The 25385-nt window shown below is 39.5% G+C and overlaps 1 protein-coding gene across 1 annotated transcript in view; it reads left to right on the forward strand.

The window, feature by feature from the left end:
* Positions 1-25385, forward strand: part of LOC131432293 (nicotinamidase) — a 183967-nt gene that overhangs the window by 104017 nt on the left and 54565 nt on the right. The window lies entirely within an intron of this gene.

Genomic DNA, 25385 nt, shown 5'->3' on the forward strand with positions numbered 1-25385 from the left:
GTACTTCTACTCTTCAAACTTACTTTCTAACCAATTCAAATGCTGTTATCTCGACGCGCAGCGCTGAAAAACTAAGATAGAGCAAAACGGTTTGTTATTCTGCCAGTCATCATTCTCCACACTAACTAAACAACGCGAATGACGGTGTGAATTCGGAGCGCAAACAATGAGTTTTCTTGGTATACTTTTGTCATCTAGCGTCGAACACCTGCGAACACGTGGCGGGAAGGAAACTTTTCAAGCGCTTTGATTGTGCGGACGCATTCTAGCACAACGGTGAGTAAGTTTTCGCCATTCAAGGACTTTATCCAGGAGGAACTTTGGCAGTTATCAGTTTAATACGGTGAAAAGAAGTAGTCAGGCAGCATTCAGCGCGAAGAACGTTTAATTTATGAACGATGTGATTTTGTTTACGAACAGCGATTACACGGGACACCCCTTGTCGCAGTAGTTTTACTACTGTTTTATAAATGATAACAGTGAACTGCTTACTGCTGTATCCTCACCCCACAGAGCGACAATTTTGGGTTGTTTTCATTGTTTATTATTTGGAGAGTTTTTAGGGAGCTATCCAAGAGCTTCAGCAGCTGATGAACGTAAAGATGCCAAGAACCTTTACTTATTACTTCACAAGAAACGAATTGTGAAAAAGATTAATTAATTAACAACGCAAAAATTTACGGAAAATACTCTCAAACGGGAAATTTTAGTTCTACAAAGTTTTCCAGTATTCGTGAAAACGTGCTGTTACTAGTATTTGTGAAGGTGTACAACGGTGTAGCATTTCCACTATAACACTCTCGTTGAAAACTACTGATTCTACGCTGATAAAATAAAGCATTGCAAAGTCGCAGTGTTCTTTAAGTTGATAAGCATGCAGCGTGCTTCATATGATGGTAGAGGAAATGCTGTCCAGTTTAATTTACGAAGAACATATAAAAGAAATTGTTTTTGGATCGATTCAATGCGTTCTTCGTAAATAATACTACCACATCACTTTAAGTCAAAAGTACACACAAAAAATTGAATTTTACAGGTGACTTAGTCCCTCATACGATGTAATTTATAAAGACTTAATTTGCCAAATGGCGAAAAAAGTCATTTGTAATGACTTAATGTTAGATGAGCTTGATTTTTACTGGTTTCGACTATAACTTGCGTTCTGCTAGCAGGTGCGACTGTAAGAATTTAAATGCACCAGCCAAGCAGCTGTATGCTTCTGTGGTTCAGTCGATTAACAGACGTACTTGCGATACAATGATGGAGTTTTAGACACAATATTAAATGTTCTTCCACGTAAATTTGCATGAGCTGTGACGCTCCATTTATATGCATCTAACAAGATGTAAAATCACAGGGTTTTTTTTAAAGTGTGTAGCAGATCATGAACTCACTACTAATGACATAAAAATCTTAAGACAAATTTCCAATCCATGGAAATTAGATTCAGCAGAGAGTTTAGAAATATTCAAAAATAACTCCATCTCTTTGTTAAATCGAGACCAAGGGAACAGATCTTCTTGGCTTTTCCAGTTACTACCCATTGCCAAGATAAAAACAAACATAGAAAATACTTAACTCTTCCAGTTTTATGTTACCTATTTTTTTCCTTTTCATTTTTTTAAATAACTATTTATTGGAATATGAGTTAAAATTAAAATATTAAGATTTAAATTGGGTGTTCAGCCACAAGTGGTGACTTTTCAACCCTATTATATATATGATTTGGTTGTTACCATGAGGACATCATTTGCTTCCGCAATTCTGAGAAAATTCTAAACCTACTTGTATTGTGTAATGGGGAAAAGGAACTTATATACTAACTTACTAACTAATACAGAGAGCGAATCGATTCAATTGAAGATTGCATCGATTTTTGACGGAATTTGCTTATAATATTATGTGACATTACATCTAATGGTTCTATATTTGTGAGTCTGTGTAACTCATTTGTACTAAACCAGGGAGGATGCTTCAAAATCATTTTCAGAATCTTATTCTGAATCCTTCGAAGCGTTTTCTTCCTGGTGGAACAACAACTTGACCAAATTGGTACTGCATAAAGCATGGCTGGTCTGAAAATTTGTTTATAAATTAACAATTTGTTTTTTAGACAAAGCTTAGAATTTCTGTTTTTAAGAGGATATAAACATTTAATATATTTATTACACTTTGCCTGGATTCCTTCAATGTGATCCTTGAAAGTGAGTTTTTTGTCATACGTTAAACCTAAGTATTTAGCTTGATCAGACCATGTCAATTCCAAGCCATTCAATTTGAGAATGTGATTATTGTTTGGTTTAAGAAAAGAAGCTCTTGGCTTGTGAGGAAAGATAATTAATTGCGTTTTTGCTGCATTTGGTTTAATTTTCCATTTTGACAGATAATCACTGAAAATATTTAAACTTCTTTGTAGGCGACTGCAGATCACTCTTAGATTTCTACCTGTGGCTAACAGACTTGTGTCGTCACAGAATAGCGATTTCTGACAACCAACGGGTAGATTTGGAAGATCAGAAGTGAAAATATTATACAAGATTGGAGCTACGCTCGAACCCTGCGGAACACCGGCTCGTACGGGTAGCAATTCAGATTTACAATTCTGATAGCTAACCTGAAGAGTACGATCAGTTAAATAATTTTGAATCATTTTGATCAAATAAATAGGAAACTGGAAATCAGACATTTTTGCTATTAAACCTTTGTGCCAAACACTGTCGAATGCTTTTTCTATGTCTAGTAGAGCAACTTGCTTTTATCATGTTCGTTACTCTGACAAGTTGATGAGTAGTTGAATGTTCATGACGAAATCCAAACTGCTCTGGTAAGAAAATTGAATTCTCATTTATATGAGACATCATTTTCAACAAGATAATTTTTTCAAAAAGTTTACTGATAGAAGAAAGTAAGCTAATTGGTCGATAACTTGATGTTTCTGCTGGGTTTTTATCAGGTTTGAGAATAGGAATTAGTGTTTTTTCATCTTTTTGGGAAGTAAGCTAATGAAAAACACTTGTTGAAAATTTTAACCAGGAGTCTCAAGGCAACATCGGGAAGATTTTTAATAAGAATATTAAAAATTCCATCATTACCAGGAGCCTTCATGTTTTTAAGTTTCCTAATAATTGATTTAATTTCATCAAAATTCGTCTCAATAATGTCATCTTGTGATAACACTTGGGTTGAAATATGATCATATTTCAGTGAGACTTCATTTTCAATACGTTCAAATTAAAATTGTGTACACTTTCGAACCGCTGAGCAAGTTTTTGAGCTTTTTCGCCATTTGTAAGAAGAATTTGATTTCCTTCCTTGAGAGCAGGAATTGGTTTCTGAGGTTTCTTAAGAACCTTAGAAAGTTTCCAGAAAGGTTTAGAATATGGTTTAATTTGTTCAACTTCTTTCAGTTCGTATCGAACACTCGAGCCGATCGGTCGTGTTTAGCTAATTCTCCGCGCGCGAATCGTCCCACGGAAGGCTTCTCCTACCGACAGCGTGATCACCGTGATTCAGCGGAATTCCCGTTTAATAGACATCTTCCAAAAGTTTTTCTTTTTCGGAAAAGTGTAAAACGGTTCACTAATCGACAGCAAATGATATTAGTGATACGGTAAAGCACGTGTTCCGTCAGCCATTGTGATATCGCTCCGGGGCTCGGCCCCAGCCACCCGGAGTGGCCATCTTGGCAATAGCCGAGGCTTCTAATGTTAGCAGTATTGTGATTGTGCTTGTGAAAGCGCCTAGACGGTACAGTGCCAACCAAACGCATACCAGTTGTGCTACAGTGATAGTGACGCCGATCAGACGGTACATCGTGTTATAGTGTGAGTGTTACCGATCGAACGGCACAGTGAAGATAAAACCCACACCCGACCACCGTGGATACGGTCGTGAGGGTGCGATATAACCGAAAATCCGACCACGTGGATAGGCCGTGAGTTGTACTAGTGTGTTGCTATTGTTTCTGCCGGATATCAGTCGGCATTGTTCGCAGTCGGCCGGGTCTCCCAGGCACATGCTGAGTCAACGCCGGGACTGAAAACTAGGAATTCTTAAGTAAGTCCTTACTTTCCATTCCTTATATAATACACATTATTTTATTTGCATTTATTTTTTCCCAATAATAATTTCCATTTCATATCGAACCCAAACCAACCCCCCCCCCCTTTTCAACCACCAACCAACCCATGCCGGGGCCTGACCCCCCCGGTGGAGGCTCGTCCTCCAGGGTTCTGCCGCCGAGTCGCTCACTCCCGGGTTTTCTCCAATCCGGGGATGAGATCGACAAGCAGACCCTACTCATGCGAGCTGTTGCGCAGGAGGGAGTTCCTGACCCCCGACTGCCGAGTGACCCTTTCATGATCTTGCGGAGCGTCCAACGTGCCATCGGCACAGACCCCCGCAAAGTCCTAACCGCCACCAAAGAGGGTAGAGGAACGAGATATGTCCTCCGTACCACTTCGAGAGCCGCTTATCAAGCCCTGCTCCGCATGGAAACTCTCGAGAGCGGGCAAGCGATCGAAATTGTCCCACACCCAACCCTCAACGTAACCAAGGGCCTCATCCGAGATCTGGATACGGTCAATGTCGATACGGAGATTCTTCGCGCAGACCTGGCAGAACAGGGAGTCTGCGAAGTCCGGAGGATCACCTCCAGAAGAGACGGCATTATCGTAAACACCCCCCTTCTTGTGCTATCTTTCTCCGGCTCCTACCGACCGGAGCATGTATATATTGGTTTGGTTCGGACCCGGGTAGAGGCCTACTACCAGTCCCCAATGATATGCTACCAATGTGGAAAGTTTGGGCATGGCAGCAAATCCTGCCCGAACCGGAAAATCTGCTTGACCTGTAGCCAGGAGCACGAGATCCCGGAGGGCGGCACATGCCCAAACCAACCCAAAAGTACTAACTGCGGGGGTGATCATGGCGCACGCTTCAGGAAGTGTGCAAAATATATTGAAGAAATGGAAATTGTAAAGATTAAAACCGACAAGGGAATATCATTCCCTGAAGCGCGCGCCCTCAGGAAAGCCAGCCAGCCCGGAGATTCCTACGCCAGCAAGGTGAAGGAGCGGCTATCCGGTCAGAACGACGATAAAGACCGGACCATTGCCCTCCTTCGCGCAGAAATTAGGCTACTCCGAGCTGAGCGAGGCAACCCCCCGGAAAGTCAGAGCAGCAACCCCGATAACACCCAAGCCCAGGAGATCCAGGATCTTAAAGACGCGCTCCAAAACGCTACCCGCGAGATGGAGAAGTTGCGGAAAGAGGTCGCCGAACTGCAGGCAAAACAATCCGCCCCCCGTCTACCCCGGAGCAAAACCCCTCTGGCTAAAAAGATTAGCGACGGCCCCACCCCCGCGAAGGTGGCAGCCATCCTAATCGATAACCCCCCCCCCAAACACAAAACACAGCCACCGAACTCCCGCACAAAAACAAAAACAAAAGTAACGTCCAGAAACCCGCAACTTCTCCACCCGCCCAGCCGGCGGAGGAACAAGGAAAGGCCCGAAAAGGCAAAAAACCCAAAAGTAAAAGCCCACCCAGCGTCCGAACCCAAACCCCAAACAACGACATCGAACTCCCCCTAGACTCCTCTTCTTCCTCTACTGATTTGTTCAGCATCTCCAGTGACGAATCCCTCACCCCAGAAGGGTTGACGATGGAAATCTCCGAATGAACCCCCCCCCCTCCCCAAAAAGCGACACACCCTTCCCTTCTTTCACTATCAAGGCCAACATGCGTTGCCCACCAAAGCCCCTTCCCAGCTACCCTAAAAGCACAGAACTAGAGCCTACTAATTCCTTACACAACCCTTTATCAAGAACCAGTCTCTTGACTCCACCATTAAATCCCCCTAACCCCACCACTACTCTACCGGATGACCAGCGGAGCTCCCCCGAGCCCTCCCCTGAGAGCCGGTCGGAGACGAGAGCGGGCCGTCCGCCCAGACAATTACCACCCCCCAAAAGACTCGAGCCAGGCACAAAGAACGCCCAATGCGGCCGTTCTCCTGTACCTGCCACCCCACCAGTTTCGGTGGGCAGTGTGGTCCAGAACGGGAGTTCGGATCACCCCGTCTCCTGGGACACCCAGAGACGACGAACGCGCGAACAGTGTGGCAGCCCCATCCCCGACTGCTCTTGGCAAGTGACTGCCTGTTGCAAGAAACACCGCCCCCGCTCCATCGACAGAAAGTTAGACCCAGCCACGGACGGCCCCGCTCGCTCGCCCCCACGTCCTTTTCTCTCCCCAGTCAACTTCACAACAACTGACGGCATGCGGGACCATCTCTCTTCATGCCCCGTCTTAGTACCCACCTCCCCCCCCACCCCAAGCCTCTCTACCCCCCCACTTCTCGCCAGACCATTCCACTCAACTAATCCATCGAGCATCTCTTCAAGGTCCAGCGACAGTTCTTCTTCGACTGACCCACCGAACCGATCAGCGCAGATCACGCTGGCCCTCCAATGGAACGTTAATGGTCTCTCAAACGCCCTGAGTGACCTCCAACTCCTCGTCTCCACCCTCAACCCAGCCGTGATCGCACTCCAGGAGACCCACATTAGGCAAACCAAAGACGTCGGTCCTTGGCTTTCCAACTGTTACTCCTGGAATGCGGCCACTGGCGATAACATATATCAGACCATTGGAATTGCCGTGATGAACGACATTCCATTCAAGGTCTGTAAGATCGATTCCAGTCTCCTCTCGTTGGCCGTTACTATACAGCTTCCAACCCCTTGCACCGTGGCGTCCGTGTATATCCCGAGGCAGGTTAGGGGAGTGGACAGAAAACTGAAGGACCTCCTTCAGAAACTCCCCCCTCCCTTCCTTGTCCTGGGAGATTTCAACGCTCACCACAGCGCATGGGGTTCGGCACGCTGTAGTAAACGTGGAGCGGAAATCTTGCGTGTAGTCGAAGACTGCAACGCCATTATCCTCAACGACGGGAGTAAGACATTTTTCAGAGGCACTCACACATCGGCACTGGACCTGTCCCTGGCGTCTCGGTCGTTGGTCAGCTCTTGCAGCTGGTCAACATGGCCGGACACCGGAAACAGTGACCACCTACCGATATGTATTTCCCTGAACAAACGTCCCCCACTTGCGTCGCGGAGAAAAAGATGGATCACTCACAGAGCCAACTGGAAAGACTTCGAAGACAACATCGAGGCCCTAGTCCCCCCGGACCGGGAAATCTCTGTAGAGGAGCTGGAAGACATTATCCTCAGGGCGGCAGAGGCTAACATTCCGAGAACCAGTGGGCACCCACCCAAAAGGGCAGTCCACTGGTGGTCTCCGGAGGTGGCAGCTGCAGTGAGCACCCGTAGGAAGGCACTTAGAGCCTTGAAGAAAACCCCACTAGATCACGTCACACGAGATGCAAAGGCGCAAGAATTTCGCCGCCAACGAAACCTATCCCGAGAAATCATAGCCAAGGCGAAAGCCAACAGTTGGAAAAGATTCCTCGAGGGCATTTCAGCGGACTCCTCCACAACGGAGTTGTGGAGAAGGGTCAACGCCTTACGCGGTAAGCGAAGGCAAAAAGGGTTTTCTCTCGAAGTCAACGGGCTACATACTTCAGATCCGAACGTGATCGCAGAACACCTCGGGCGATACTTTCAATCGCTCTCTGCCGACACTGCACTTCCCAAATCATTTCTTCACATGCGAAGACTTCGAAAACTCCCACCCATAACCATCCAACCCGACCAGAACGAAGTGTGGAACAGACCTTTTTCCGCAGAGGAGCTTAACTTCGCTCTCAATTCCGCAAAAGGAAAATCGACGGGCCCGGACACTATCAATTACGATATGCTCCGGCATCTTCCGCCCTCAGGTCGCATTACACTTCTGAACCTCTTCAACAAGGTATGGTCCACAGGTAAAATTCCTAACAATTGGAAAAAAGCCATCACTGTTCCAATCCCCAAAGGCTGTGCGGGGTCCTTTTCTACCAGCAATTTCCGCCCAATTAGCCTTCTCTCCTGCGTAGGTAAAACAATGGAGAGACTAGTAAACAGACGCCTCGTCAATTTTCTCGAAGAGCGTAATTTACTAGACCAAAGGCAATTTGGATTTCGTCAAGGTAAAGGCACAGGTGCCCACCTCGGGTCACTCTGTGATACTATACTAGACAAAATCAACCAGGGCCTTCACGTCGATGCCCTCTGTATCGACATCGCAAAGGCGTATAATACAGTCAATCGGGATGGAATCCTTCGCCAACTGGTTGACTGGGGTATAAATGGACGAATGGGCACCTTCTTGCAAGACTTCCTCCAAGGGAGGAACTTCCAAGTCTGCATCGGTGGATCTCTATCCCAAACATTCGTCGAGAACAACGGCGTCCCCCAGGGTTCGGTCCTAGCCGTAACCCTCTTCCTAGTGGGAATGAACTCCGTGTTCAGTTGCTTACCAGCTAAAATATATATCTTCGTTTACGCTGACGACATTGTGATTATCAGTGCCGAAAACTCCTCTATAGCAACCAGGAAAGTTACCCAACAAGCCGCCGACGCTATTTTGCGTTGGGCAAACCGGGTGGGATTCAACATTGCCCCAAACAAATGCACCCTCTCACACTTCTGTCGAGGGGGTCATAGGAAAACTGACTCCACAATCAGAATAGGAACAGTCCAAGTACCATTCGTGAAGCATCCCAGAATTCTGGGTATCAACTTCGACCAGAAGCTGAACTTCACGCACCACTTTGGTCTAGTCAAAAAAGATTGTGAGTCACGTCTTAGACTGATCCGTACTATAAGCACTGGGCACCCGAGATGGAATCGACACCAAGGGCTACTTCTAGCCCAGTCACTGGTATGGAGCCGCTTAACCTACGGGATAGAGGCGACGGCGGTGGGCAGAGAGAATCTAATCAAGATACTCTCACCCACCTACAATAGGGCTGTCAGAATTGCCTCAAATCTACTTCCTAGCACCCCAGCAGTGGCCGCATGCGTCGAAGCTGGTGTATACCCATTCCGTTGGTACTCCGCTTGGATTACATTCCGCCGAGCACTGGGGTGGCTAGAAAGAACTCACGGAGATGAAGATTGCCTATTACAGAAACTAGCTGAAAGGTTGTTCAAAAGTTTCACCGGAAGCAACCTACCCAAACTGGCTCGCCTACATCGGGTTTGGAAAAGGCCCTGGTACCAATCAGACCTTCCCAAAACCGACACTTCTCTGGCACTCTCCCTCGGAGCCAAACCCCCTCCAGCAAAAGCTAGAAGCAATTCCCTCCAAATCTGCGCTGACCGGTTCACAGGTATCCCTGCATACTTCACAGACGGGTCTCGAACAGTTTATGGTACCGGAATTGGGGTGTGGGGACCGAACTTCACCCTGCAACGGAGCCTACCCCCGGAAAGCTCGGTGTTCTCTGCGGAAGCCGCAGCCATCATCGCTTGTATCGAGGCTATCCCCCCGGGATCCGGGGCTGTGATCTTTTCGGACTCCCTGGCAGTTATAACCGCCTTGGAGGCCGAAAGATGCCGGCATCCGTTCGTCCAGGCGATCCAGGAGTACATCAACGACCAAACCACTGTGTGCTGGATTCCTGGGCATTGCGGGATCCCGGGAAACGAAAGAGCTGATGAGCTAGCGGCCATGGGCAGACAGTCACCACGATATATATCGGAGGTCCCAGCCGCAGATCTGATCACCTACTTCCGGGAGAGACTCCAGGAACATCTTGTAAGTCACTGGAGATCTTCTGGAGGATACCTCCCCAAAATCAAGGGGGAGGTGATCCGATGGACTGATCGACCAGATCGGACGGAACAGAGAGCCTTGTCCCGCCTTAGGGTGGGCCACACCCGCCTTACACATGCCCATTGCATCGCTCGTGGCAGCCCTCCCTCCTGCCAACACTGTGGAGTCAGGCTCTCGGTAGAGCACATCCTCACCTACTGTCCCGAATTCCAAAACCTTAGATCCCAATACAACATTAGCTCCTCTATCCGCAACGCCCTCTCCAACGATCCCGTCTCCGAAACTACCCTAATCCTTTTCCTTAAAGACGCCCGCCTCCTAAACCAAATTTAGTATCTTCCCCTCCCAACTAAACCCCTCTCAACTACCCCATCTCCCCTCACCTTCTTTCTCTCTCAGAATCTCGGCGAAAACTCAGCATCCACGACCTGGACCACCCGGCCGCTGCCGCACACAAAGCCGAGAAACTACACTGCTCCGTGGGCCTTCCGCGAGGGTGGGGCAAACCCCCCCGGATCGTCGACCACGGCCCCTTCTTACACTGCACCGACTTCACCAAAGTTCCAATCACCACTCGCGCGAAACCGGCCTCCCGGATCACCGATCGCTTGACCCCGCTCCCACCGGACCAACACCCGCAACCATCCCCAGAAAACAGAACCGGGACCAGGAACCCGGCCCGACACCCGGAAAAGTCACCCGTCACCGACCCAGCACCTAAGCGGCCATCCGCCGGGGGTGCTGCCCCCGGGGATGTTACCCGCAGCCCGAAGCTGTTTCATCAAACCCAGACCAACACAGATAAAAATAGATATTTTGCCTTAAGCTTAGCAAATCTATGAAATGTATAACATGTAATGTACTGACTCGATGTAAAAACTCCTCCTTCCCTATAAATCCCTCACCTTATACTTCCCAACCACCCCCAAATCCCGACCCCAAACTGTTACAAACCCGGTGAACGACCAGAATTAGGTTGAAACCGGGGATAAATAAACGATATAATAATAATAATAACTTCTTTAGCGAAATTTTTATTTCGCAAAAGAGTAAATCTATGTTTTTTTTTGTAAATCCTTAACTATGTTTTTCATAGCAGGATCACGAGAACGTTGATATTGACGTCGACGAACATTCTTCAACCGAATGAGCAGTTGTAGATTGTCATCGATGATAGGAGAATTTAATTTAGTTTGAGCTTTGGGAACTGAAAGATTTCTAGCTTCGATAATGTAATGATTCAAATTATCAATTGCTGTGTCGATGTCCGCAGAATTTTCTAAAATAGTTCAATGATTCACATGATTTTCAATGTGAGATCTGTAATCCAACCAATTAGCTCTATGATAGTTGAATATAGAACTAATTGGATTAATTATAGCTTCGTTGGAAAGTCTGAATGTTACAGGAAGATGATCTGAGTCAAAGTCAGCATGTGTAATCGGTTAACTACACATGTGACTTTGATCTATTAGAACCAGATCAATTGTAGACGGGTTTTTCACGGAAGAGAAACAAGTCGGATTACTGGGATGAAGAACTGTGAAGTAACCAGCTGAGAGTTGATTATGAAGTATTTTACCATTACTGTTATTTTGCCTACAATTCCACTTGACAAATCGCCTTTAAAGAAATTTAATTGTTCGTCGGTGCATTGGAATGGCAAATATGCTCCAGCGATGAAATAAATTCCATGAATGGTTTCAACTTCGATTCCCAAGCTTTCAATAGCTTTAGTATTGAAAGAAGGTAAAATTCGATGTTTAATTTGCAGTTGGACAAAAAGGGCAACTCTGGGTGGTAACCTGTCAAATCGATGAACCACATAATGTGGATTACTTTTCAATTTGACATTTGGTTTAAGAAAAGTTTCTGTCACAATGGCAATATGGATTTTGTGAACTTTGAGAAAATTATAAAATTCATCTTCACTCGATTTTAAAGATCGAGCATTCAGATTTAAAATATTCAAATAATTATTTACCATCACTGTTAAATTTTAAATTCATTATAATATTATTTGCAAATTGCCATCCGATTTGAAATGCTTCAAAAAGTGATGAAGTCGAATTCATTCGGATGATCATTTGAAAAAGTTGATCTTGTAGGTAGATAATTTTATTTTCAGTTATATCGCCTAAATCAACTTCATTTAAAGAAACGAATGGCATTGGTAGGTAGACTGCCATTAGAAGAAGATGATTTGGCCGGTCTACCTATTAATAAATTGTTTTCGTTAGAAGATGAACTGCATGGCGGTTCGTTGTTTTGATTATTTACATTAGAAGAATTAAGTCGTAGATTTCTACCTGTTATACTAGCATAACTGACATTAGAAGATGATGACGAGGTCGATCTGTTTTTTGTTTTAAATTCGAAGAAATAAGTGCCTTAGAAGAATTAGGCGTGGCATTTGTAACGGTTTTTTGATTTTCAGGTATGTTCAGTAAATTTAAGGTCGTTGATTTGACTTGTTGTCTAAGCGAACGAGCGTTTAAAATTTTTTCACTGACAGGACATTTCAAATAATTGGATTTATGATTTCCATTGCAATTTGAACATGAAAATTTATCAGTGGTTTCATTCATTGGACAAACGTCTTTCGAATGCGATTTACCACAATTCAAACACCGTATATCCATATGACAATTTTTGGTTCCATGGCCGAAGCCTTGGCAACGACGACATTGCGTTAAGTTTGCAATATGATTATGCCGTTTATAATGTTCCCAATGAATTTTAATGTGGGAAATGAAACGTACTTTTTCTAAAGTTTTCAAATTGTTTACATCCCTTCGATTGAAGTGTATTAGGTAAAGTTCATGGGAAATTTCAGAGCGTGGTTTAGAAGTACCATTCGCTCTTTCTTTTCATAAGTATTACTTGGGAAGGGGCAAAACCAAATAATTCTTTTAGTTCATTTTTAATTTCATCAATACTTTGATCATTTGATAAGCCTTTCAAGACAGCCTTGAAGGATCTGTCTTATTTTATATCATATGATTAAAATTTATGAAGTTTCTCGGACAAATATCGAATAAGACGTTCGTAATCTTCCAATCCATCCACCAAGACTCGACATTCTCCTCTTCGTCCGATTTGAAATGAGACTTTTACTTCCGGGAGAAAAGTAGAAAGCTCAGTACGGAATGCTTTGAAGTCGGAAATCATCACCGTCGTTGGAGGCATAGATTGTTTTTTTCTTCCCAGAACAACAAGCGTCCATTTTGGGAATTTTTGAACAACTTTCTTCTATATCGCTACAATCGGATTCAGGAAGAATCTCGTAAATATTGTTAGACGGCATAGAATCAACGGAAGGGAAATCCGTCCGTTGTCTTTTATTTTTACATTCAGATTCTATAAGATCGTGAATGTTATTAGAAAAATGTTGAATAACGGATTGTGATTTATTCCGTATTGAATTATTTTTAGCTTTAGGCTTGTTGCCTTTCCGGTTGGACGAAGGCATTTTTGAAATGAATGAAATTTTAAATTAAATTAACTAGGCTAAATTAGTCTTCGATTAGACTCCTAGTTTGGAAAAGTCTTGATAAAGACTGATTTTGTGGTAGTCTTAATAAAGACTGATTAGTTCGAATAATATTGTTGTTAGTCTTTAAAAAGACTGTTAGTGATTCAGGTAGCCTTGAAAAAGACTGAAGCCTTGAATCAATGAAGCTCTAGGCAGCCAGAAAAAAATTTTAGGAGCCAAGAGCTATACGCGTGCGATGCGAACGACTGTTCAACACCGACAACTCCATCTCTTTATTAAAACGAGACCCAGGGAATAGATCTTCTTGGCTTTTCCAGTTACTACCCATATCCAAGATAAAAACAAACATAGAAAACACTTAACTCTTCCAGTTTTCTGTTACCTGTTTTTTTCCTTTTCAATTTTTTTGTTCCTTTTGTGGTTTACCTACTTACGTTTGTATAAACGGAGCTTCACTGCAGCATTCTTTCAATAAACTTATAAAACAGATACACTGTATGTAAATAGCATTCTGAAATACGTATCTGTATTATAACGTTTGATACACTTTCGTGAAAATAGTGACATTGTGAGAGTGCAAAGACGTGACATAGTGGAATTCAACGGTACAACAACAGTACTATTAGTGAATATTATTTGGTTTCCATACTAGGCTGCAATATTCTAAAATGGCTCGAACATATGTACTATATTGCTATATAGTTATATTATATAAATATATGAGTCGAGAAAGGTATGACTGAAGCGGTTGATAAAGCCCAGCATACTATTTGCTCTATTGATTATTTATTGTATAAATTTAAAAAATAGGTATAGAATTCGCTCAAACTTTGGAAAATTTTTCCAAGGCCGAGTGTCATATACCAATCGATTCAGGCCGGTGTTAGTAGCATAATGTGCTGCAGAACTACAATTGTTACACTTAGGCACTCGAATTTAGTGTTCGGCCCACTCAATTAGAAGGTAAAATAGAATTCATTTCTTCTTCTGATCATACTTATATGAGCTTGCCTAGGCTAGCTTTTCCGTTCTAAATTTATAACTGATTGAATCTAGAATACCTATCCGTTTTTAGATTTTCATATCTTTCGTCTTTCTCAAATAATACTTGCCGAAAAGAACCAATATAAATCGATATAGTAAACATTATGCGGTAATTAAAACCAAGTTTGATGTAAAAATTTGCAGTTTTCTAACAATATCTGTCACAATTGACTTCAAAAACAAAACAGATTCCAAAATTTAGAAACCTCGTTGTAATACCATTCTTGAAAGAGATATTGGCATTTTTGTGAAAATTTTTTTTCCTGTCTATCCCAGTAGAAGGAGTTTTGAGCTTATTATGAAACGCTGAACGATTGATGTTTGAAAGCAACGTGAAACACGATCTTAATATGCGCTTGAAAAACTTGTGTACAGTACCTAAAAGACAGCATCCTTTTTCATAACATTTTGTGCAGGAAATGAAAATCAAAATAATTCAATTTTCTCGTACCGCTCGACCAATTTTCACAACATAGGTTTAAATGAAAGATCATTCAAATCCAAAGAACCCTGTCGAATTTTATCCGGATACATCTCCAGAATTACAGGCTGATAAGGATACAAAATAATTTTACAATGTGTTTTCTACATGGCACAGAAAAATCTGGTCTGGTTAGTTGATGACCAAATCCACTGATTTCGGGTATGCCAACTCTTAGTTACAGTTACCGGAAAAGTGATTGTATTCTCCAAACCGGAAATCACTCCATTTTATCAGAAGCTGCTGCCCAGATTTTCACAAACATAGATACAAATGATTTATGGTTACATACCTTATGATAAAAAAAGAACCGGAATTTTCATTTTAAAATTCCCGCGCTTGTACAAACGGTAAACTTTTATTCTCTCAACGTTGGCAACAAATACGATTAGTTTTTGTTTGGCGTCTATACAAAGAAGTTGAAAAATTTTCGTGTGGCGATTTTTATAATGGATGAAAATTTAGAACAACGTGCGTGCATCAAATTTTGTGTTGCAAATGGATTTAAGTGTTCCGAAACGTTGAAAATGTTAGAAAAGGCCTTTGGTGAATCGTGTCTAGGAAAAACACAGGCATACGAGTGGTATAAACGCTTCAAAGGTGGTCGTACAAGCTTGGATCATGATGAGATCCCTGGCCGCCCAACAACATCTGTTACTGAAGAAAACATTGAATCGGCGAAGCAAATCGTGTTGCAAAAACGTTCTGTACCGATTAGAGAGATTGCTGTGTTGTTGGGCATCTCTTATGGATCAGCTGAAAACATTTTAACTGATGTTTTGGGTTTGAAACGCGTCGCTTCTCGGCTGGTGCCAAAAAAGCTGAATTTCATTCCGGCGCCGGCTCACACAGCGTTGGTTGTGTCGCAGTTTTTGACCAAAAACTCAATCAATATCATCAACCAAGCACCGTACTCTCCAGATATGGCCCCGTGTGACTTATTCCTCCTCCCCAGACTCAAATTGCCATTGCGGGGAACGCGTTTTGATACAATAGCAACCATAAAAGAGAATTCGCTGCGTGAACTAAAGCCCATACCTTCGGCGGCCTATAAAACTTTTTCAATAAAATTCCGGTTCTTTTTTGATCATAAGGTAAGTTCATGTGAAATTTGTCCAGACCCGGCTTCCTGTTCCGCTATTACAACTAAACTGTGTGCCTGTATGTGTGTTGTCAACAACGAGGTCGAGATCTCAGAGATGACTTGTTGGACCGACTAGTCGCAAATGAAAGGTCTCCCCGTCACCCTGAACGCGTTTGAATGGTTTTGAAATCGGATGTTTACTTTTTGAGTGATACGAACTTTTACGTAAAAATTTTCAGTTTTTTTGATAATATCTGTCACAATTGACCTTGAAAATAGAATACGTTTTGCCCTTCTCATATAGAAAGGTTATGCAATCACTTGAAAAACCGACTAGTGAAAATTGTGTCATATACCATTCGACTCAGTTCAGCGAGCTGAGCAATGTCTGTGTGTATGTGTGTGTGTATGTGTCAAATAATCTCACTAGGTTTTCTCGGAGATGGCTGAACCGATTTTGACAAACTTAGATTCAACTGAAAGGTCTTGTGGTCCCATACGGAATTCCTGAATTTCATCCGGATCCGATTTCTGGTTCCGGAGTTATAGGGGAAGGTGTTACGTATTGTACACCGTCTCATAAACAGGCGAAACAAAAAACGTAGAAAAATTTCTAAACTAGTCTCAAAACTACACAAATCGATAGGTATTATCAGTAGGCAACAAAACAAACCGATTCCGGCTATCCTGGTTCCCGGTATCCGGATCCGGAAGTACCGGAAATAGTGGTCATATAAACCAAAATGGATCTCACTCACTTTTCTAAGCGATGGTTTGACCGATTTCTACAAACTTAGATTCAAATGAAAGGTCTTCTCGTCCTATACGGAATTCCTGAATTTTATCCATATCCGAATTCCAGTTCCGGAATTATAGGTTAAAGTGTGTTCAATATTGTACACGTTCACTTAAACAGGCGGAACAAAAACCGTAAAAAAATATAAACTGGACTCCAAACCGTTATTCCCAATCTTAGGATCAATTGAAAGGTCATATGGTCCTACCAAAAATTACTGCATATTTTCGGATGCAACGAACATTTATATCGTAATTCAGAGTGCGTACTAGTAGAGTTTGTATGTCATGTTAGTTGGTGGCTGTACGAACCGACTTTGATTATACCGGTTCTCGGATTCCGGTGCCGGAAGTGCATATAATAGTGAACCCATTTCGTATTCTTAAGGATGACTTACTCAATCAAAGCACTATTTATTCTGTATGTTATGCATAAACAAGCTCTTGGATTCTTTCAAAAATCGAAGAGAAAAATTTGAACATAATATCACAATATTATATACATGAGAAAGGGATCATTACACCACTAGGTGGATTAAAACAGGTTTTAGACTTAGATTCCGCACGATTGAAGCTATTCAACAAGTTATAGCTTGCTAAAATCCATTCATTTTTAACGGAGATATCGATATTTTTGTGTAATCGACTTTTCCAACTATTCCAGTAGCAGGAGTTTTACGCCCTTGATGATACAGCGATGTTTCGGAGCAAAGTGAAACACGATTTTCAATACTGTTTTATGCCATTGTTTCTTAGCACCTAAAAGACCATGCACAGTACTCTTTTTCATGATGTTTCTATTTTAACACGGTTCGTTTTTGGCAACATAATCGTTCGAACATGACATATGCGTTAGAAAGATGGCAGTATTTTCAAATGCAAAACAATTTCATACTTATATTGATTTATACTGCTTGCAACAATAATTTCTGGAAAGAACACAACTTCTTCCGACCTTATACCATTCGAAGAAGTTCGTCGAGATAAACAAATTTGTATATAAAAATAAATTCATAATTTTTTTCTCTGGGATGGCTGAACTGATTTCTACAAACTTAGACTGATATGAACAGCAGAGCTAATAAAAGTCATTTTCATTGACTGAAAAATAAACGAAAATGACAAGAAATTATTGTCACTCTCAGTTTCGCTTGCAAACTATGAGAACGAAATCCATGTCCAGTCAATGACATAAACGGGACAGTAGTTTCAAAATTGTGTTTTTTCTTTCATTTGCCCTTTCAGTCATTTGCAGTTTTCAGTGAAAATCCTATAGTATTCAGTGTCGATATTCAACCAAAGCTGTGAGAATTGAAAACGACAGAAAAAGGTTTCACAATAAGTTTTAACTGTTGGTGCTCGAATTTGTAGTAGCTTTGGTTTCCAAAGAAGTTCTGGGATGTAATTACTTCGATTTGCCATATTGTAGTCACTTTTTATAGGGAAGAGTGACGTTGGCAATTATACTCTCTCATTTTTTCGATGAGAAACTAAAATGCTTCGTCTCTCTTCGTTTGTTCTGGTGTCGGTCATTTGCGAATGAGACAGTAAAACATTGAAAATGAGACTGCTGAAATGGTTTCTTTCATTGAGAATGTGTGACAATTTTAAGCTCTGATGAACAGTCTTTTCCTTCATATAAGGTTTTCGACTTTCATTTCGATCCGACTTCTGGTTCCGGAGATACAGAATGCTATATGTAATGAAATTAAAATAATGCCATCTGTTTGCTAGTTGATGGGTGAACCGATTTCGTCCATCTAACATACAAATAAAAAGGCTTGGGGTCCCATAAAAACTGCTTACACCCAAACCTCCATTTACGTACCTTATATATGTATGTATGTATGCGTACACACTCTCCCGTCTGCGTAAATGGAGGTTTGGGTGTACTCAGTTTTACCGGTTTATTCGGTTTTCGATCCCGGCAGGTACCCAAAAATTTTATGTTTAATTTAATTTAAAGTGGAGGGAGAAGAAAATAACACATGGATCAATAAGTCCCGAAATTAAAGCAGAGATGGCGCTCGTAGTAAACCAGTACCCACGTCTTTCTAGAGTACTAACTTTTGCTTGAAACGGGTCAAAATTTTAAGTCGATCCGACCAGAAACAGCTGAGTTATCGAGGTTGGAGTAAAGTCGTTTTGTAGTTTGTTTAAAAAATGGAAAAACCCGAGTTTCGTGTTTTGATAAACCATTGTTTTTTAATGGGTAAAAACACCATGCAAGCGAAACAATGGATTGAAAAATGTTATCCGGACTCTTGTCCTTCAAAAGCAACGATTTGTCGGTGGTTCGCCGAGTTAAAACGTGGTCGTACCGACACAAATGACGCGGAACGCTCGGGTAGACCTGTGGAAGCCGTTTCACTGGAAAATGTGAGTGAAGTGACAAAAATTATAATAAAAGATCGTAAAGTGAACCTCCGTGAGATTGCTGAGATAACACAGATATCATATGGAAGTGTATTTACTATCCTTCATAAAAATTGAGCATGAAAAAGGTTTTTTCCAAGTGGGTGCCGCGATTGCTTTTGATGGAACAAAATGCACCCTGCCACAAGTCGATGAAAACAATGGCGAAATTGAACGAACTGGGCTTTGATCTTCTTCCCCACCCCCCATACTTGCCAGATTTAGCCCCCAGTGACTACTGGCTCTTTGCTGATCTTAAAAAAATGCTCCAGGGAAAAAGATTTGGCTCAAATGAGGAGGTCATCGCTGAAACTGAAGCTTATTTTGAAGCGAAAGATAAATGTTTTGATAAACATGGTATTGGAAAATTGGAAAAACGTTGGAACCATTGTATCACCCTAAAAGGTGATTATGTTGATGAATAAAAAAAAATTTTCAAAAAAAAATGTTGTTTCCATTGTTAGTCTCGGGACTTATTGATCCATGTGTTATGAACTTCACTCCATTTTGAGGTTTTTACTCATACATGTTCAAATTTTTTATATTTAGGGGTAATAATTTCTTCAGAAGTAAAGCAAGAGTTAATGGCTGTGAGAACTCCACCTCCAGACCTTCAGATTGGAAATTTTCTCCATGATGATGAATCTTGTTTATATTCTAATGTATTTCCGCGAACCGGTAACTTCATGCGAAAGTCTATTTTTAAACCACGACTAGGCGCGTAACACTCATATAACACAGTTCCAGCTATTGTTCCATCGTTCACCGAACCCGATGGAACTCCCGACAGCAAACGATGTAATGCCGCAGAATCATTAAAATAAAACTAAAAACCGGCAAACTTGTCACCGCGCTTAAACAATTGCCCGGCGGGAATGAATATTCAAGCTTTGGAACCTGTCGGTCTATGCTTTTTAGCCGTAAATAGCACCGTACGGCGGTGAGGGCCTATAGAATCTCCTGCTGCTGCTGCCATCGGCACGGCCATTGTGCCATCCCGTATTCCGTCGGTTTATGTTTATTGTGTCATGAAACACACATTGTTCGAATTCCGGGTGTCGGGTTTGCAGTACTTCGTATGTCGTTAGCTCTAAAAATGCCACTACCGTCAACCACCGTTCGGCAACTTTGCGCGGAATCGGTGCCGGGTATGTGCCTGCTAACCGGGAAGACTACATGCAGCGGAAATTGTTGTCTATAACTTCACACCATTCAATATCTACCGAAACGGGGGGAAAAAGGGGATGGAGGCAACCTCCCCAGCCAAGGCGCACAGCACTAAACAGCATAGAATTGGTAGCCATAGTTTGTAAGCACAAATGGGAACATACGGAACTGGATGCAATCATATTCAGTTATAAAATGGAGAATGGGAAAATCACATGACTACAAGCGAAGCATACGGGCATTGAAAAAAAAAACACGAGAACATAAACATAACAGTGTCCTAAACGTTATCAGCGTTTTTGCAAGCGCTCGCGAGAATATGGCAGTGATTTGAAAATAAATATAAAAAAAAACATCATGCAAGGGTGTGCCCAAAAGGATAGCATGTTCGACAACTATTTCTGAAAAGTACATCCATGCTCAATGCCGATTGCATATTCTGAAGACTTTACATCGCTGGCAAGGCTTTCCTGTGAACAAATTGAACCATATTCTGAAGACTTTACATCGCTGGCAAGGCTTTCCTGTGAACAAATTGAACATGTGTTTGATTTCCTATCGGAACATTTTTTCAGTAACGAAGTAAAATGCATTATCTCGCTGAAAGTATATTTCGGGAAAGTAGTTCATGATTGAAACTTCTGTATGTTGATGTAACACAGTAATTATAACGCAAAAATACAATCAGTGTTCGCACGAAAAAAAATTATTTCTATAACCTATGGAGCCGAGGATTGGAAAAATCCTTGTATTTGAATATATCTGATTAAGGATTTGTTCAGTAACTAACGTGAAAAATCGATTGGATAAACATTGATCTAAAGCAAGTAAACTTGCCTCATCTTAACAAAACGAATAATTTTATATACATTCAATTCTAAAGAAAAAGCAGAACAATTGTATTCGCTTTCAATCATAGCAATGATTTATAGATTGCATGTCAAAAGGAATGCTGAACAGAATTTTATCGAAAATTGTATAATTTAATTTCCTTAGAATCTAAAATAAACATCTAAATACAAATTTGCTTAGATATCTATTCTAGTTCCTAAAGTTACATAGATTGCTATTCTTTCTTGTTTTCTAGTTTATAGTTTCTAGTCTCTATTTTATAGTTTCATGTTTTTGTTTTCTGAATCTTCTTTCCAAATTCTAAATTTCTAATTTTCCTAGTGTTTTAATTCTTCCCAAATTTGCTAATTTTTTTAAATTGTTTTTAGATTTCTAGTTTTTGCAGTGTTCTAAGTTTTTTAAGTTGTTCCAGTTCTATTCGTTTTTCTAGTATTCTATTATTTCTAGTATTTCTAGTATTTCTAGTATTTCTAGTATTTGTAGTATTTCTAGTATTTCTAGTATTTCTAGTATTTCTAGTATTTCTAGTATTTCTAGTATTTCTAGTATTTCTAGTATTTCTAGTATTTCTAGTATTTCTAGTATTTCTAGTATTTCTAGTATTTCTAGTATTTCTAGTATTTCTAGTATTTCTAGTATTTCTAGTATTTCTAGTATTTCTAGTATTTGTAGTATTTCTAGCATTTCTAGTATTTCTAGTATTTCTAGTATTTCTAGAATTTCTAGTATTTCTAGTATTTTTAGTATTTCTAGAATTTCTAGAATATCTAGTATTTCTAGTATTTCTAGTATTTCTAGTATTTCTAATATTTCTAGTATTTCTAGTATTTCTAGTATTTCTAGTATTTCTAGTATTTCAAGTATTTCTAGTATTTCTAGTATTTCTAGTATTTCTAGTATTTCTAGTATTTCTAGTATTTCTAGTATTTCTAGTATTTCTAGTATTTCTAGTATTTCTAGTATTTCTAGTATTTCTAGTATTTCTAGTATTTCTAGTATTTCTAGTATTTCTAGTATTTCTAGTATTTCTAGTATTTCTAGTATTTCTAGTATTTCTAGTATTTCTAGTATTTCTAGTATTTCTAGTATTTCTAGTATTTCTAGTATTTCTAGTATTTCTAGTATTTCAAGTATGTCAAGTATTTCTAGTATTTCTAGTATTTCTAGTATTTCTAGTATTTCTAGTATTTCTAGTATTTCTAGTATTTCTAGTATTTCTAGTATTTCTAGTATTTCTAGTATTTCTAGTATTTCTAGTATTTCTAGTATTTCTAGTATTTCTAGTATTTCTAGTATTTCTAGTATTTCTAGTATTTCTAGTATTTCTAGTATTTCTAGTATTTCTAGTATTTCTAGTATTTCTATTATTTCTAGTATTTCTAGTATTTCTAGTATTTCTAGTATTTCTAGTATTTCTATTATTTCTAGTATTTATAGTATTTCTAGTATTTCTAGTATTTCTGATATTTCTAGTATTTCTAGTATTTCATGTTCAAGTTTTCTAGTTTTCTAGTTTTCTAGTTTTCTAGTTTTCTAGTTTTCTAGTTTTCTAGTTTTCTAGTTTTCTAGTTTTCTAGTTTTCTAGTTTTCTAGTTTTCTAGTTTTCTAGTTTTCTAGTTTTCTAGTTTTCTAGTTTTCTAGTTTTCTAGTTTTCTAGTTTTCTAGTTTTCTAGTTTTCTAGTTTTCTAGTTTTCTAGTTTTCTAGTTTTCTAGTTTTCTAGTTTTCTAGTTTTCTAGTTTTCTAGTTTTCTAGTTTTCTAGTTTTCTAGTTTTCTAGATTTCTAGTTTTCTAGTTTTCTAGTTTTCTAGTTTTCTAGTTTTCTAGTTTTCTAGTTTTCTAGTTTTCTAGTTTTCTAGTTTTCTAGTTTTCTAGTTTTCTAGTTTTCTAGTTTTCTAGTTTTCTAGTTTTCTAGTTTTCTAGTTTTCTAGTTTTCTAGTTTTCTAGTTTTCTAGTTTTCTAGTTTTCTAGTTTTCTAGTTTTCTAGTTTTCTAGTTTTCTAGTTTTCTACTTTTCTAGTTTTCTTGTTTTCTAGTTTTCTAGTTTTCTAGTTTTCTAGTTTTCTAGTTTTCTAGTTTTCTAGTTTTCTAGTTTTCAAGTTTTCTAGTTTTCTAGTTTTCTAGTTTTCTAGTTTTCTAGTTTTCTAGTTTTCTAGTTTTCTAGTTTTCTAGTTTTCTAGTTTTCTAGTTTCCTAGTTTTCTAGTTTTCTAGTTTTCTAGTTTTCTAGTTTTCTAGTTTTCTAGTTTTCTAGTTTTCTAGTTTTCTAGTTTTCTAGTTTACTAGTTTTCTAGTTTTCTAGTTTTCTAGTTTTCTAGTTTTCTAGTTTTCTAGTTTTCTAGTTTTCTAGTTTTCTAGTTTTCTAGTTTTCTAGTTTTCTAGTTTTCTAGTTTTCTAGTTTTCTAGTTTTCTAGTTTTCTAGTTTTCTAGTTTTCTAGTTTTCTAGTTTTCTAGTTTTCTAGTTTTCTAGTTTTCTAGTTTTCTTGTTTTCTAGATTTCTAGTTTTCTAGTTTTCAAGTTTTCTAGTTTTCTAGTTTTCTAGTTTTCTAGTTTTCTAGTTTTCTAGTTTTCTAGTTTTCTAGTTTTCTAGTTTTCTAGTTTTCTAGTTTTCTAGTTTTCTAGTTTTCTAGTTTTCTAGTTTTCTAGTTTTCTAGTTTTCTAGTTTTCTACTTTTCTAGTTTTCTTGTTTTCTAGTTTTCTAGATTTCTAGTTTTCTAGTTTTCAAGTTTTCTAGTTTTCTAGTTTTCTAGTTTTCTAGTTTTCTAGTTTTCTAGTTTTCTAGTTTTCTAGTTTTCTAGTTTTCTAGTTTTCTAGTTTTCTAGTTTTCTAGTTTTCTAGTTTTCTAGTTTTCTAGTTTTCTACTTTTCTAGTTTTCTTGTTTTCTAGTTTTCTAGTTCATTCTGATTTCAAGTTTCAAGTTTCAAGTTTCAAGTTTCAAGTTTCAAGTTTCAAGTTTCAAGTTTCAAGTTTCAAGTTTCAAGTTTCAAGTTTCAAGTTTCAAGTTTCAAGTTTCAAGTTTCAAGTTTCAAGTTTCAAGTTTCAAGTTTCAAGTTTCAAGTTTCAAGTTTCAAGTTTCAAGTTTCAAGTTTCAAGTTTCAAGTTTCAAGTTTCAAGTTTCAAGTTTCAAGTTTCAAGTTTCAAGTTTCAAGTTTCAAGTTTCAAGTTTCAAGTTTCAAGTTTCAAGTTTCAAGTTTCAAGTTTCAAGTTTCAAGTTTCAAGTTTCAAGTTTCAAGTTTCAAGTTTCAAGTTTCAAGTTTCAAGTTTCAAGTTTCAAGTTTCAAGTTTCAAGTTTCAAGTTTCAAGTTTCAAGTTTCAAGTTTCAAGTTTCAAGTTTCAAGTTTCAAGTTTCAAGTTTCAAGTTTCAAGTTTCAAGTTTCAAGTTTCAAGTTTCAAGTTTCAAGTTTCAAGTTTCAAGTTTCAAGTTTCAAGTTTCAAGTTTCAAGTTTCAAGTTTCAAGTTTCAAGTTTCAAGTTTCAAGTTTCAAGTTTCAAGTTTCAAGTTTCAAGTTTCAAGTTTCAAGTTTCAAGTTTCAAGTTTCAAGTTTCAAGTTTCAAGTTTCAAGTTTCAAGTTTCAAGTTTCAAGTTTCAAGTTTCAAGTTTCAAGTTTCAAGTTTCAAGTTTCAAGTTTCAAGTTTCAAGTTTCAAGTTTTCAAGTTTCAAGTTTCAAGTTTCCAGTTTCAAGTTTCAAGTTTCAAGTTTCAAGTTTCAAGTTTCAAGTTTCAAGTTTCATGTTTCATTTTGCTTTGGATTGCAATTTATTGGCCTGGTGTTGAGTTTTATTTCGTTATACAAACCATATTGATTGTACCGATATGAAAAAATAGCTGGTTTGATTATTTGATGGTTATTTGCGATTATATGGTTGGACTTATCCAGTGTCTAATTAAATATCATTAGATGGGGAGAGTGAAGATGCCAACTTTTGATCAGTTCGGAATTCAAACCGTTACGATATGAAAATTTATTTCCGAATTATGTTCGTTGGAGTAATCTTCGAAATGTATTGAAATGTGTTCGGTAATCGACTTTCTCTTTTCAGGTTTTCAGAAAAACAGCTTTGGAAAGAAGCAATTTTATTATCAAGAAATAACTCCACACTGGCTGGTACTAGAAAAAAGATGCGCACAACTCGACAGCTGCAACTTTTGAATGAAACGAACTCATCTGCTAGCATTTATCGATTCTCTCTGCATTATTATTGGTTCGGTTCGAAAGTCTACACGTGCCCTTCGGCCGACTGGAACCGGAACGGATTTCACCTATGACCTTTTTTGAACTTTGGCTTTGCTATTTTAGTCAGCATTTCAATTTCAGTTGACCTCTACGTCCT

This window comes from Malaya genurostris, chromosome 2 (genome assembly GCF_030247185.1).
Source record: "Malaya genurostris strain Urasoe2022 chromosome 2, Malgen_1.1, whole genome shotgun sequence".
NCBI lineage: Eukaryota > Metazoa > Arthropoda > Insecta > Diptera > Culicidae > Malaya > Malaya genurostris.